The sequence below is a fragment of the Acomys minous genome (assembly GCF_964271855.1).
Source record: "Acomys minous genome assembly, chromosome: 8".
Lineage (NCBI taxonomy): Eukaryota > Metazoa > Chordata > Mammalia > Rodentia > Muridae > Acomys > Acomys minous.
The window spans coordinates 25,710,652-25,724,739 of record NC_140489.1 but is presented as its reverse complement, the minus strand read 5'-3'; the positions used below and the strand labels follow the sequence as shown (position 1 = coordinate 25,724,739).

The window sequence follows — 14,088 nt, the reverse complement described above, 5'->3', positions numbered from 1 at the left end:
ACCAGCACGGTCTAATTACATATTACATTCGCAATACCCGAGATGTGAGCTCAAAACTGACACTTTCCAGTATGTTACCCCAGATATATTTCATGTAGATTAAATATTAGGCAGAGGAAGTCAAAAGATTCCCCAATATTTTTTGATATTCAGACCAACAATTAATTTTTTTGTGATCGATCGGCATCAAGTTCATTCTGCCAGTAACTCTCTACTTTGAGAAACTAAATTACCAGCCAACCATGCCAACAATTTGTCTGCAGTGAGTGAGCATTAGTTATTTCTGCATCACTGTGGCACAGGACTTGACAGGAACAACTTATGGGAGGAAAGATTTATGATGCCTCGTGGCCTTTGAAATTTTCAGTTCAGTGTAGTGGGAAAGGCATTCTGAGGAATACCTTCTTTCTTACTTTTTTTTTTTTTGTCTTTTGTTGTTTCTTTGAAATTATGGTTTCTCTGTGTAGCCTTGACTGTACTGGTCTCACTCTATAGACTAGGCTAGCCTCAAACTCACAGTGATCTGCCTTCCTCTGCCACCCAAGTAAGTGCCAGGTAAAGGCATGCACCATCATGCCCAGCTATGCTGTTGAGACAGGCAGCTGATAAATAAAACATTCACATTATGGTAAGACCAGAGAAATGTGGGAACCGACAGAGAAACTATACCCTATGAAGGCCTATTCCTAATGACTTAATTCTAGCAACAAAGCTATACCTGCTAAAGATTCCACAGTTTCCAAAGGTGATACTACCCACCAGAGAAAAGCATCCAAACCACCAGCCTTTGGGGTATATTTAAATTCATGTCACCCTGGCCTATGGAAAAGTCTTCTACCATGATACAAAAGTTTATAACTTCACAAAACATGGATCTTTTATGCATACAAAACCAGTATGATATGGACAAGACTCAGTCTCCTGAAAGTTTGCATTGGACAACCTGAAAAGATTTGCCTTTCTCCTTACTTCTAGCATATGGATGCTAGGAACAGAACCCATCATTCAACTTGGCAACAAATGCCTTGACCAAATGAGTAATTTCACCAGAATCTCCAAATTCTATTGATTAGAATTAAACTTGATATAATCTTAACAGTATCTGATGATATTTTATGAAAGCAAAATATGCATATCCTCGGTGGTCTGAAGTGCTCTATTATTATTTTAGTTCAATTTTAATGTTTTTTTAAAGAAGCATACTTATTAATTCAGGCTTTTATGTTATTTCTGATTAGCTTTCCATTACTGTGATAAAATACTTTAGAACATCAACTTAAAAAGAAGTTTAGTTTTGGCTCATTAATAGAGGTTTCAACTCATGGTTTGTTGACATTACTTCTTTGGGCCTGTGGTAAAGCATAGCATTGCTGTGATATCCCTCAGAAGACAGTAGCTATCTCTTGGCCAGGAAAAAAAAAAAGGAATATACAAGAGAAGCCTATGATCCCCATATGCCCCGTAAGGTCACAGCCTTGCTGACCTAACTACAGTTTTCCCATTTCTTCATAGGCTTGTGCAATGGGGACCAAGCCTGCAGCAGATGAGGCTCTGACCTCTCATGGAAGCTTGCGATTTAAATAATAACACTGACAAATCATCCTTTCCCTTGTTAGGATCTTTGAAGAGGCTGCTATCACTTGCCATCTACTTCTGAGGCTGAGGCCTGTGGTTTAAAGGTCACTGAATGGCAGTGCTCTGAAAGGATAGGCAAAGGGAGTTGTTTGTCTTCAGGTGAGTCACTGAATTGAGCCAATCCCTTCACTCAACCGGAATACATCAGTCTCAGGAGAGTAGCCTTTGCTATTTAGACTCAGGAAGATTAAAGGCACTCACACAGGGACAATGTTATCCTGCCCAGTGAAGGAAACAGATATATGTTCTATAAATACATACCATCTTGAGGCAATACCTTCATGTCCTATTATGAGGCTGTGTTCCTGGAAAACAAGTAATTCTTCTACAATCAATGAGAGAGAGACATACTCCAATTTTTTCTTACCTGCTGGCGGCTGTTTATATCTGGTCTTTCGTAGCAATACGTGATTCAGGTTTCCAGCAAGCTGTTTGCCCTTGGAAGGCTGTTCTATATCTCTAACACATACTTTGACCTATGTACCTTAGTACTGGCCTGAGATTTTTTCATTGCTCCATTTTTATTCAGCGTTAGGGTAAGTAGTAGTGCTTCTTAGACTTAGTAATTTATTTTAGCTCCTGGTAGAGTGAGCTGCTCTTTTCAGAGACAAATAATAGATTAGTTTGATATTTGAAAAGAGAAATTCCAAGCTGTACCTTGTACCTGTGTTGCCATCCCACAGAATGACAAACAAAACCACTTATAAGATCGAGAACATTTGAACAACAGAGAAGAACGTCTGCTGATATGCAGAAGTGGCAATGGTTCCTTGACATCAGCCAGGTTATCTTTTTAGCTGCTGACTTTTTAATAGTACTGTATTATAAACATAGTATAGTCTAATGTTGATCTCTGGAGGCACTTGGGTCTTTTACAACTTTTGAATCTGCAATAAAATATAGACCTCTTGAGCTTTTCCCTTCAAAATTATTTCATAATTACATTTATGGATGATTTATAAATCATCATAAAATATATAGAATTATATATGATGTATAAACATCTCTATATCCATCCTTCCACTCTATAATTTTGAGATTAATTTAGTTAAACATTATATATATATATATATGTATATATGTATATTTTTAGATTATCTTTACTTGTAATCATTTAAGTCTAGAATTTTAACTCAAGATGTTCTCTATTCCATCCCACTTTTGAGAGTAAGAGTGTTTAAATCATAAACATGTAAACTATGAACAGTTTCAAACAATAATCTACTGGTCACATAATTAAAATATCTCTCTCTCCTCTAGGCTTTACAGTAATGCGTGTAGTATTAAAGAATCTCAAGATTCAATAAAACTATAAAAGTCCTCTAAACCAAAAAGCAAGATTAAGTTAATGGCTCTCTTCTCCTCTCACTCAAGGCTTGACCACTCCCAAAGTGTTTTAGAAAGTATTCCTAAAGTGTTAAAATGAAATCATGCTTGTGTGTATAATTTCTTTCTAAAATAAGCTTCAGAGTCAGTTAGCAGTGGTTACACTTTCTTCCAAAGACACCTATTAAAATACTGAAGGGCATCTCCAATTATTCCATACTTTCTGGTTCACACTCGTAATTTTTTCTGTTATTTCATAAACATTTGGCTTGATTCCATGTTCAATGTCTATATTTGATGTGCAGGTGTTTTTGAGAATATTAAATAGCAAAAGAGGGAACTTCTAATGGATATGTGAGCATAGTTTCATTATGATAATTAAGTGTTCTTTGACATGACTTAATTTTGTGTTAATGTTTTAATTCTGTGTACATATATACATATAATATACATTTTACTTATTTTAATATTATTATTAAAATACTTGTATTTGTGTATGCTGTTGTTTAGCCATGTTTTCATTCCATTTTATGTATTCTCATAATAGGATTTTGTTTAATGCAAAACTCATCTTATTACTAAATTTTCTAGCTTCTTGGGATTTATACCATGTGCCAATCAAGTATTTAGATGATCACTTATTTAGGAATTCTTTTATTGGGGCATCTCTTTTCTAAAATGTATTATGAGGTGGTTAGATCCTTTTAAGAGAGGTTTATGTCTCCCATGCTTGTTTTAACCTGTTGCCTTTTGCCATGTGAAAATCTAACATCCTCTACCAAGAGAAGGCAGGTTGTCTAAAAACAATCAATCCTAGTTTGTCTTCATCTTGAATTTCTATAAGCTCTTTAAATATGAGGAAACCATTGTTTCTTCGAATGTTCCCTTGTCCTGTATTCTATTAAAAGTAGAACAAAATGGATCAAGGCAAAATGTGCTACCTATAGGGCAATTATATGTAATACATATCTAAAACACTGAGATATCTTCAGATCTTTGCAGTGGATAAAAATAAGACTAAGGCTGAGAAAAATGGTTAAAAGATGATTTGTGTAAAGAATCAGAGGAGAAGAATGAGAAAAAATATAGTATTTCCCTCTTGTGTGCATAAGATCAAAGGCTGTTTTAGGAAGCCTCAAACAGATCAAAACAGTACTTGAAAAGATAGGAAACACCATCCTTATCCTGAAGGGAAAAGATGCTGGAAGAATCAGTCCCATGACCTAGGAAACTGTGCAACGAAATACTTAAACAGAATAAAGCAAGACATTCAGCAGAAGAAATCTGTAGTAAGCACTATATCCTTAGCTGTCATACACCAGGCTGGCCTTGAACTCACAGAGATCCACCTGCCTCTGCCCCCAGAGTGCTGGGATTAAAGGTGTGTGCCACCAAGTCCAGCTACTAGTGGTTATTTTTATGAAAAGTGTTGTGATGAAAAGGAGGAAACTGATCAATGAAATATACAAAATATACAGATTGAAATGAAAAGGGGCACCAAAAACTTGGAATAGAGCTAAGTCCTATGTTTGAGAAGATAATCAGACTAAGAAATGGGATAAAGGGAATGGTAACCTCAGGTGACGAGCACTCTCAGCTAAGCTTTGATTCTTGTGAAAAGAAATTAAGAGACAGTTTAGGTCCAGGTACAGTGATGCCTGTTTTTGATCACAGCACTCTGGAGACAGAGGCATGCAGATCTTTGAGCTCAAGATCAGCCTGCTCTACAGAACAAATTCCAGGACAACCAAGCTTAGACTGTGGAGGAAACTATGAAAAGGAGAAAGGCAGGGAGAGTATGCTTGAAATAGAGGGCCATGATCTAGCCGCAGAAAGCAGCAGAACTTAGCAGCTTCAGCCACGTGGTTCTGGGTTTAGAGTAAAGGATAGAAGAAAAGGGTTATGCAATCTCCCTCTGTGACTAAGGAAACGCTGAGGTCAAGCATGTAGCACGAGTGTCTCTGAATGGAGGCCCAGAGAGGTCACTGTATGAAGCTATGAAGGTGAAACCTTGATTGCCTTGGGGACCCCCAAGAAATTTGAGACGCCAGGGCCAAAGGATACCTGCCGAGGAAAGCTGCTAACAGGGACTGGAAGCAGCTCAAAAGAGAATGAAGTGTGTTGCACTCAACAAAGCTGAAAGGATTTGGAGATCTGAAGAGTGCTTTGACAAAAGACATGGCGATGCAGAGTTTGGAGTTTGTACAGCTGGTTTTCAGTCTTGCTTTGGCCCAATATTTATTTGCTATGCTGAATTTTGGAATGGTAATGCATATCCTGTATCATTGTATGTTGAAAGTATGTGATTGGCTTTTTTTAATTTTTATTTTACAGGGGTTTACAGTTAAGAGATTGCATGAATCTCAGGAAAGATTGAACTTGGGACTCTTAAAAATTGTTGCAACCGTGAAAGACTATAGGGACTTTTGAAGTTGACCTAAATGCATTTGGCATTATGTTATGGGGCCAGGGAGCAGAATGTGGTGGTTTGGGTAAGTGTGGTCCCCATAGACTCCAGGTACCCAAATCCATTCTGAGAGAGACGTTGCATAGGCCTTGGCCAGAAAACATTTTGAGGGTAACATCTCCAAGTACCTTAGGGGATACAACTCCATCCCTATATGCCTAGGTATGACACAACAGCATAGTGTCAACTAAAATTATTTTCCAGCCTTAAGTTTAATGTTGTTTGTCTTATTGAGTATTAATCTTACTGGGAACCTGTTATTACTTTTACATTTTCACTTTTCTTACTTTTGAAATATGAATGTCTTTGTTGTGCTCCATCGTATATTAGAAGCATATACCTTGTACTTTCACAGTTTAAGGATAGAGAGGAAATTGTCTTGTGCTGCAGTGATTCCTGAATTAGGTAAGACTCTGAACATAGTTGTTGAAGTCCACACTGGAATGAGTTAAGAACTTTGATATGGGTACAATAACTCATATTAGAGTAGAAATACATACATACATATATATTTATGCGTGTGTGTATGTGTGTGTGAAGAATAATCTTACATTTGAATTCTATACCACTGTATCTAGAACTTATTTTGCATCTATAGACAAAATTCTATATCAGTGAATTAAAGATATCTGGTGAGCGACAATTGAAGCATTAAGTCAAACTGTGCAAAGATAGGGTAAGCAAGTCCTCAATAGTTCCTGCCTGTCAAATATATTGGGCCAGAAGGCTGAAGAAGATGCTCCAACGTTATAGAGAGTTTTAGGTGACTATTCAGGTAGAAAACTGTCTCTGCCATCTTTTCATTTGGAAAGCTACTAACCTGCACTTCCAGCATACTCAGATAATCAAGTTTACTCCTTCTCAAGTCTCTGAGGGAGTTGAAGACCAGGTAGCTTAGTTTTACAATGAAGCTTAATTGATTAGGGGTTAAGTTGTTTTTAGGTATAGATAGGTGTTCTAAATTGATAATGACAATATGTGATGGAGATTGATTTACATTCGGAAATTTAGATGCACCAGGATAGGAAAGATGTCTTCTTCAAGGCTGCCAAACAAAAATACCCAAAACACTAAGAATGTAATGTCTATATAATTTCTGATTGTCTCATGGTTCTTCTTGCCATAGATAACCTCTTGTATATATGTACAATAATATAAATGTATACATACAAAAATAAATAAATTTAACAACAACAACAAAAAAGAACTTTGATAGTACTGAGGTTGAATGAATGTAACTTGTAAGAATGATGTAATGGGAAATGGCAGGGTACAGTGCTACGGTGCGTATGTATCCCTTCCAAAATCAGAATGAACACCATTAAGAGTAGACGAGTCACCGAGGTTCTTTCCTCGTGTGTGAAACCAATGCCATCCTAACTAGGCTTTGTTCAGCATTTAGATTTTTTATCCATTTGCCCTTTGCTCACAAAAACTATGTAGCATTTTCCTTCCCATGTAAATGATGTAGTAGAGTTGATAGTGTGCTGGCCAATCATGTGGAAAGGCCTGGGTTCAATGTTCCATATCATATGGATGCATGATGCATGTCTATAATCTCAGCCACAAAAGAGGAGCAAATATAGAGGAGCAGGAATTCAAAGTCACATTTTGCTGCATAGAACACTCAGCAGCCTGAGCTTCATGAAACTCTGAAGAAAAAAAAGTACAGAATTCCACTCTGTTACAATGGTTTTGCTGTCTAAGGATAAATTCTGGCACCTGGGAAATCTGAATACAATGGAATCTCTGTCTTCTCAAATATTAAAGTACAAATGTTGAACTGGAGTGAAATTTAAATGGCAAAGGTTTTACAGTGATGGTAAATGGCATAAGGAGAAAAACACTGATGTATTCCTATTCCCTGATAGTGATCTTACAGAGAAGGCAGATCCAAGGAAATTATGAGAGGATCATACACACCTGAGTTATTTTCTTTATTTGAAATGCTGTTGGTTTCCAAGCTACTTGTTTTTTACAATTCTGTTGTTATTTTTTCATGTCATTAGTTAGACCGTCTCTGAAGTACTCATCACAATTTAGTAAAACACCAAGAAAAAGCAAAAGTCTGACTAGGTATTTTTCTCTTTAATGGGTTTGGAGCCATAGATGAAATGATTTAAACAAAAATATCAGCCAAAATATGAGCCAAACTGAACACCATCAACTCTCCTTGCCTTCTCTAGTCTAAAGACTGCAGTAATAGAGAGAAGTTCTGCATATTTCTGATAGCTTATCAAAATTTCCAGTTGTTTCTAATATCAATATATACAGGGACTGGTGAGGTGGTTTAGCAAGCAAGAGCACTCCAAGGAACATTGATGAAATCCTTGGAAGCCACTTCTTTTGGTCAGTATTTTATCACAACAGAAAGAAAATGAATACTCATAGGATTGCAATATTTCAGGGTCAACATGAAGGACCATGGTGATAAAGCATTGACTGGTTGTTTTACAGGAAATGTTTGGAAACACTCTGTCCTGATCTTTATGAAAGTGTCTGAGGCAGGGGAGTCACTTTTAATCAGAAGATTGAAACGATATTGTGTTACTGCTTAGCTACTGTCCACACAAAATGATACCATTCTGTGCAGAAAAAGTGAGAAAATGTCAAGAAATTACCAAATGGGAGACAAGAGAGGCAAGGATGCCTGAGGTAACCTGCTATGTTTGAGACACAATAAATCTCATTTTTTCCCCTGTACTGAAATAGCAGGAAGGTCAAGAAAAGTTCTGACCCTGTAGTATGGAACTTTTCTGCTAAATATAAACTTGAAGACCCTAATTCTTAACCTCTACAATCCTTAAAGAGGTTAGACAATGGATGAAGTAGTGTTGTGAACACATTTAAAAAGAGGTTGATTATTATTAAGGTCATCATTATTAGCATTTATTACTCAGCACTCTGAAGCTTAAAACTCAGTTTCCATTAAGCAATTAAAAATGATTTGATTCATCAAGTATCTGACATAAAGTCGGAGAGTAACAGTGTGGAGAAGGGAGCTCATTTGTAAAAGTGTCTCTATTAGAAAAGAAAGAATCAGCATCACGATAGCACCTTTGAAGCTGTAGTCCAGGCTAGACTCAAAACTACCATCCTCCTGTTTCAGCCTCTCCACTTGCTAGGATTATAGGTGTGTGCTCCCATGCCTGGTAGCAGAGTGACACTCTTGAAGACTGATTTTATGTTTTAAGCCAAAATAAGTAGGTAAAATGTATTTGTTATCCAGGGATTTTTGCAAAGCTTGAGTTATGTTCATACCAAATCAGCACCCTGGTTTCACAAGAGCTCTAATTGTGATTGTTAATAGCATGGGGTTGTTTGCATGGCAGTCACAATCTGGTAGAAAGTTGTATGAGAAAGTGAACAGGTACAACAACTTAGGATGGAGCTCCAGACAAGAATAAATGGCTTGTAGGATTGTTATACAAAAAGAAATTGCAACACCCATCTTCCTGTATGGCACTACCTTGCTTACTGAGAAAAGAGGAACTAATTATACCCAGCTGTCTGTTAAACAGCTGTTACCTTCTGAAGACCATTTAAGCAGTATTTTGTAGCGTTACCGAAATACTATCTTGAACCACTGAGAACTCGTTTTTGTACCATTCATTTGATATATGGACATTGTCCTGTTAAAAATATCAAAAACAAATAACTAAACATATGTGTACAAACATATTTACCTAAGATTCTTTCAAAAAATGATAAAAGAGAAAAAAGAAAAAGAAGAAGAAGAAGAAGAACACCTGATGGGAATCGCAGCAACAGAATACCATTGTAGGACTAAGAAAATGGAGCCCAGCTGGAAAATGCTCTCTACACGTACTCCAGAAAGGCAACATTTCATAAGAGTTATATATAAGAAAAAATCTTTCAGCAGTAAAGTACACTTTTCTCTTATGAGATGGAATCTCAAAACAAATAGTGTGCTGGATACAGAAAAGACAGCTGTAGAAGCATCCCCTGATCCTTAAAACTAATATCTTTGAAATTTAAAAGGTACTGAAAATTTGAATCAGTAACTTAGTCTATTGCTTTCTTGGGAAATTTGGTTGCCAAAATTACAGTTGTTTAGCAAGTAAAATTGGAATGGTTTTGAAAATATCTTTTATTGTATATCAGTTATTTTCAATGGGACATGTTCAAACAGCTTTCATAGGAACACCTGGTAAATGTGAGCATCTAAAAAGGAGGTCCCCCTTTATATCTAATTTTTACTGTAATTTTTCCATGTTTATAAAGTGATTCCTTTCAGAAATACAGGTAGATTATATTGGTAAATTTCTATTTTAAGGTTTATCAACCTATCGGAAGATGATTATTATGGCCATTTTACTTGAGATTATTTTTATATTATAAATAACTGTATTATTTGATAAATGTATGTGAAGTGTTACCTGAACTCTGTAGTTATCTTTAAATACTAAATCTATAAAATTGTCTTACAAATGGTCACTGTTCAACTATGTTTTATGAAGCAAAATTATGTTCCATAAAGAGATTTAAATGAACTAGTTATATTTTGGATTTTTTTGATACCATTATTCTGTGCATCTATCACATATTAAGATTGTATACCTTTACACTGAAATAAATCTTCCGTAGCATTGCACAGTGAAACATTTAAAAATTTGTCTATCTTCTGCAGATTTTATTCTTTTTCAACAGTCTCAACTTTTTTTTGAAACCGTGAATATTTGTATACATTTCATTATGGATGCTTTTTGTTTCTGAGATCCTCTAATTTTCCTTTGGTAGGTCTGAGCCATCATTTCACAGATGTAGAAACTAAAGGCAGCAGGGTGTGCACGTGCCATTAAGGTTATGCTGACACAAGATGGTTTTCCAAGTTTAACTCTCCCTCTTGGTTTTATTGAAAGACTATCTGGCATCTGGCACATATATATTTTTTTTTTTATCAAATAAAAAAGAACTTGTTTGTCTTTTAAACTTCCCCTAGAATTTCATTTTTCTATGGTACCACACAGTTCTCCTAAAGTATGGAATTCTCTGTAGAAACTAAGACAATGCTTGTCACTTAGTATAAGCTTTTAGATTTGTTTATTTAAATTTTATTTAACAATATATAGAGCAAGAGATTTTAAAATGGCGAGAGAGAATTAAGTAGGTTTTTACAAAGTTGCTCCACATGCAATGGCCAACAGAAAAAATAAATTTAGAAACCTATAGGTAATATCTTTGACCTCCTGGATTCTATTTCTCTTTCAGGAAGTGTTTAATCACTAATTCAGTATTGGTACAATAGACTCCCACAGGGCGACTTTGCAAATAAATGTGTGTGATATGAATTTAACAAGGTGATATCCAGGAGAAATAGAAACATGGTTTCAATTTTATATAGAAAGTTTTTTCCCCAAAAGAATCACAATAGATATCTCTTAGCACTCAACTCTGGAAACCTCTTTAGGAACTCTATTTGGTGGTCTGGGATTCCTTAGTCGTTTATTAATTTGTCCTTACAATTCCTTAGTTGTTCCATAGTTCAACTGCTTTCTGAAAAATTCTTCAGTGTTTAGACTTCGGATGACTACATAAATTCAGATCAGAAACTTACCTTTTAGCTTACATCATTCACCTTTTATTACAGGGAGAAAGAAAAAGGTGTAGGAAAGTAAGCCAGGTTATAGTTGACAGCAAAAGTACTACACAGAATTTGATATCAAATGCTATATAATTTATAGCTTAGGAATTAATTAAATTTTACATGTGTTTGATCATAGGGGAATAGAGACAATTTGCCCAGAACCAATAGACAATCGTCTCTACTGCACAGAATTTGTGTGCAGTGGAGCAGGGGCTGGAAACTGCTCCAAGGAGTTGATTGGAGGAGGATGGGTTCTTCTCACAGACCTCTACTCCGGTGAAACTGGAGTGCTTGACTCTACTTCCGTAACGGATTTTGCGCTGGTCCGTTCTGAAGTATGAGTTGGAGGGTTTTTTAAATAGGAATCTTAGCATAGACTTCAACACTAACATGATCGGGTAAGATGTAAGTCTCAAGGGAAGGATAATACACACCAAGTATAGGTGTAGCCTTCACAAAAGAAAGTTCAAACAGGCCTCATATATGTGTATTGATTTCGGTGTCTCCTGGAATCACCTTCAAAAAGCTTCTAAGGATATTTTCACCTTTTTTTTTTTTCTTTTGTAAATGAAATCATGGGGCAGTTCCTGTGGTCCTTTGGATGGGATTAAAATTTGATATGGTAAATTCACTGGACCCAGAGGTTACACAAAAAGATTAAAACACATCTTTTACTGTAAAGGTAGCTTTTAGTCTTCTTGTGAGATTATGGGAAAAGTTTAGGTTTATATCTGGGAAAGGCCATATTGGGTCAGGTATGCTTAGATCCTAAGTATGATTCATTGGTATTTAACCTCATGCTATAAATATCTCTGTATGAAAGGAATGTCGTTTCTATATGGGCCACTCACAAAATAGATTTTGTTAATGGTATTAGAATTCATGACTGTTAAGTTGTTAAAGACTTCCACCACATTTTGAGGTGAGAGGCTCTATTCCTCTTTATTTTTATTTATTTTTCAGTTGTTTTTGTTTCTTTATGTACAGCTATCTAAAACCAAGCCTTCTAGAAGATCTGTCCTACCACCACAGAATTTGTAAAAACAGACAACTCAAGTTGTTTTTCCCATTCTAAAACTCCTGATATGACTGGTAGTTTGTGAAGGTGGAAGTCTTCAGTGTACTAATTTCAGAAATAGCACAGATGCACCTTGCAGGAGGCTGGACTGTAGCACAGCAAGTACTAGTTAAAATTCAATTTTGCCTTTCCTCATTGAGAGGCAGATATTTACCAGCTAATGCAAGATGTGTGTAATGTATATGTAATAGAGTTGGGGTTTCACTTGTACCTAGGCCTTATCTATTTTTTAAAACAAACAAACGAACAAAACAAAGACAATGCTTGCTTGAGGTAACATAGAAAATAACATTCAAGCTTAGTTACTGTAGTTTCTTACATCCATGTTATAGATGCCATACTTAAATTTTTTCTACTAGTCTATGAAACACAGCTGTTATTTGCTTTTACTCAAAGCAACATTTATAGGTATATTTTATATTTCTTTAAGAATTAAGAAACCTTAGATTTAGTGTTGAGTGGAAGTTAATTTTTGTATTACTTACTTACAAACCTGGAGATTTGAAGGTACAAACAGACTAGTGATTGTATAATGAATTTTAAGAGTGTTGGGGAGGGCCAGGAAAGAGAGATAATAGGAACAGGAAGATTGATTTAGGGTGACTGTTAGTTCATTATCCTGATTGTAGTTAGCATTTCAGAGGTGCATGCAAATGTCACAACATGTCAAATCTGTATACTTTAAATATGTGAAGATTATTGTGTGACAGCTACAACTCAATAAACTTGCTCTAAAATGCAGCTATTAGTAAGAGAGCAAAATGCTTGCTCATAAACTAGAGTTTCACATTGATAAAGAACTTGCTCCTGGAATAAACCTGGAAACCTCAGGATATTAAGTGATGAACTAAATGTTTGAAATACATGTTAAACAATACACATGGATGGCAAAATTTTAGCATTAGTATTCTTTGGCTAAGTACCACTTAATAACTGACAAATAGCACAGAATCAATAAACAAAATAAATAAAGATATAGATAGATGATTGATGAGAAATAGATGATTGATAGATAGATAGAAAAATACATAGATAGATACATAGAAAAATAAATAGATAGATAGATACATAGATAGATAAATAGATCAAAAGAAAGATAGACAGACATATAGAGGTAGAGAAAGAGATAAGGTGAATGAATATAAAAGAAAAGAGAGAAAATAAGGAGGTAATGAAGGTATGGAGAAAGAAAAGGAGGGAAGAAGTAAGAAAGGAACAAAGGAAAGAAGAGAAGGAAGGGAGAGAATGAGGAAGGATATGAAAAGTGAAAAATGTCTGACATTGTTAGTGCTTATGAGAAATAAGGGGAACTTACATGTAACACATAGGTTTGTGAAATAGTACAGGGAATAATCAGATTGTCTTTTCCTTAGAAATTTTAGCAAATGTCCCAGAAATTCTATTTCTGTGTTTTTATATAAGTGAAATAAAAATTAATTTTCATATAGACCTCTTCACAAGTGCTTACACCTTCACTCATCATCCCCTTATATTAGAAATAGATGTTTTCAAAATATTTAATAAGGCAATATAGATAAGGCAATAAATAGATAAGGCAATACTTGCATGGCCATATCAGAGAACAGTTGACAATGAAAAAAATGATTTTTTGATACAAACAATAACATGAAGAACATCAAACACAATATACTCAGTGAGAGACGCTGATATTGTATATATAAAAGATAATATGAAGCAATTGAGTCAGTAAGGACAGAAAATAGGGTAGCTGTAGGCAGTCTTGGTGAGAAGGAAACTACAAATAAGTATAAAAGAATAAGTATACTTGAACAATTCTGCTGCAGCTGGAATATGCAGTGATTATATAACTGTGCATAAATGAAATATTGAAACACATTTCCAAAGTGATTATTTAATTTTTATATGTCAAGAAAACAATACACTTCTTGGATAAAATTTGATATCTATTACTGTTGGAAAAGATGGGTTAATGTATTTACTACTTGTTTTATT

The 14,088-nt window shown here is 35.2% G+C and overlaps 1 pseudogene across 1 annotated transcript in view; it reads right to left on the bottom strand.

Annotated features, from left to right (window-relative positions):
- Positions 1–11,428, bottom strand: part of LOC311603456 (transmembrane protein 268-like) — a 59,229-nt pseudogene extending 47,801 nt beyond the window's left edge. Inside the window, exons 1-2 of the transcript in view lie at positions 11,192–11,428; positions 8,995–9,060 (exon numbers count right to left, since the gene is read on the bottom strand). The product of the transcript in view is annotated as a transmembrane protein 268-like (transcript). The remainder of the gene's footprint in view (positions 1–8,994; positions 9,061–11,191) is intronic.
- Between the last annotated feature and the right edge of the window lie 2,660 nt (positions 11,429–14,088).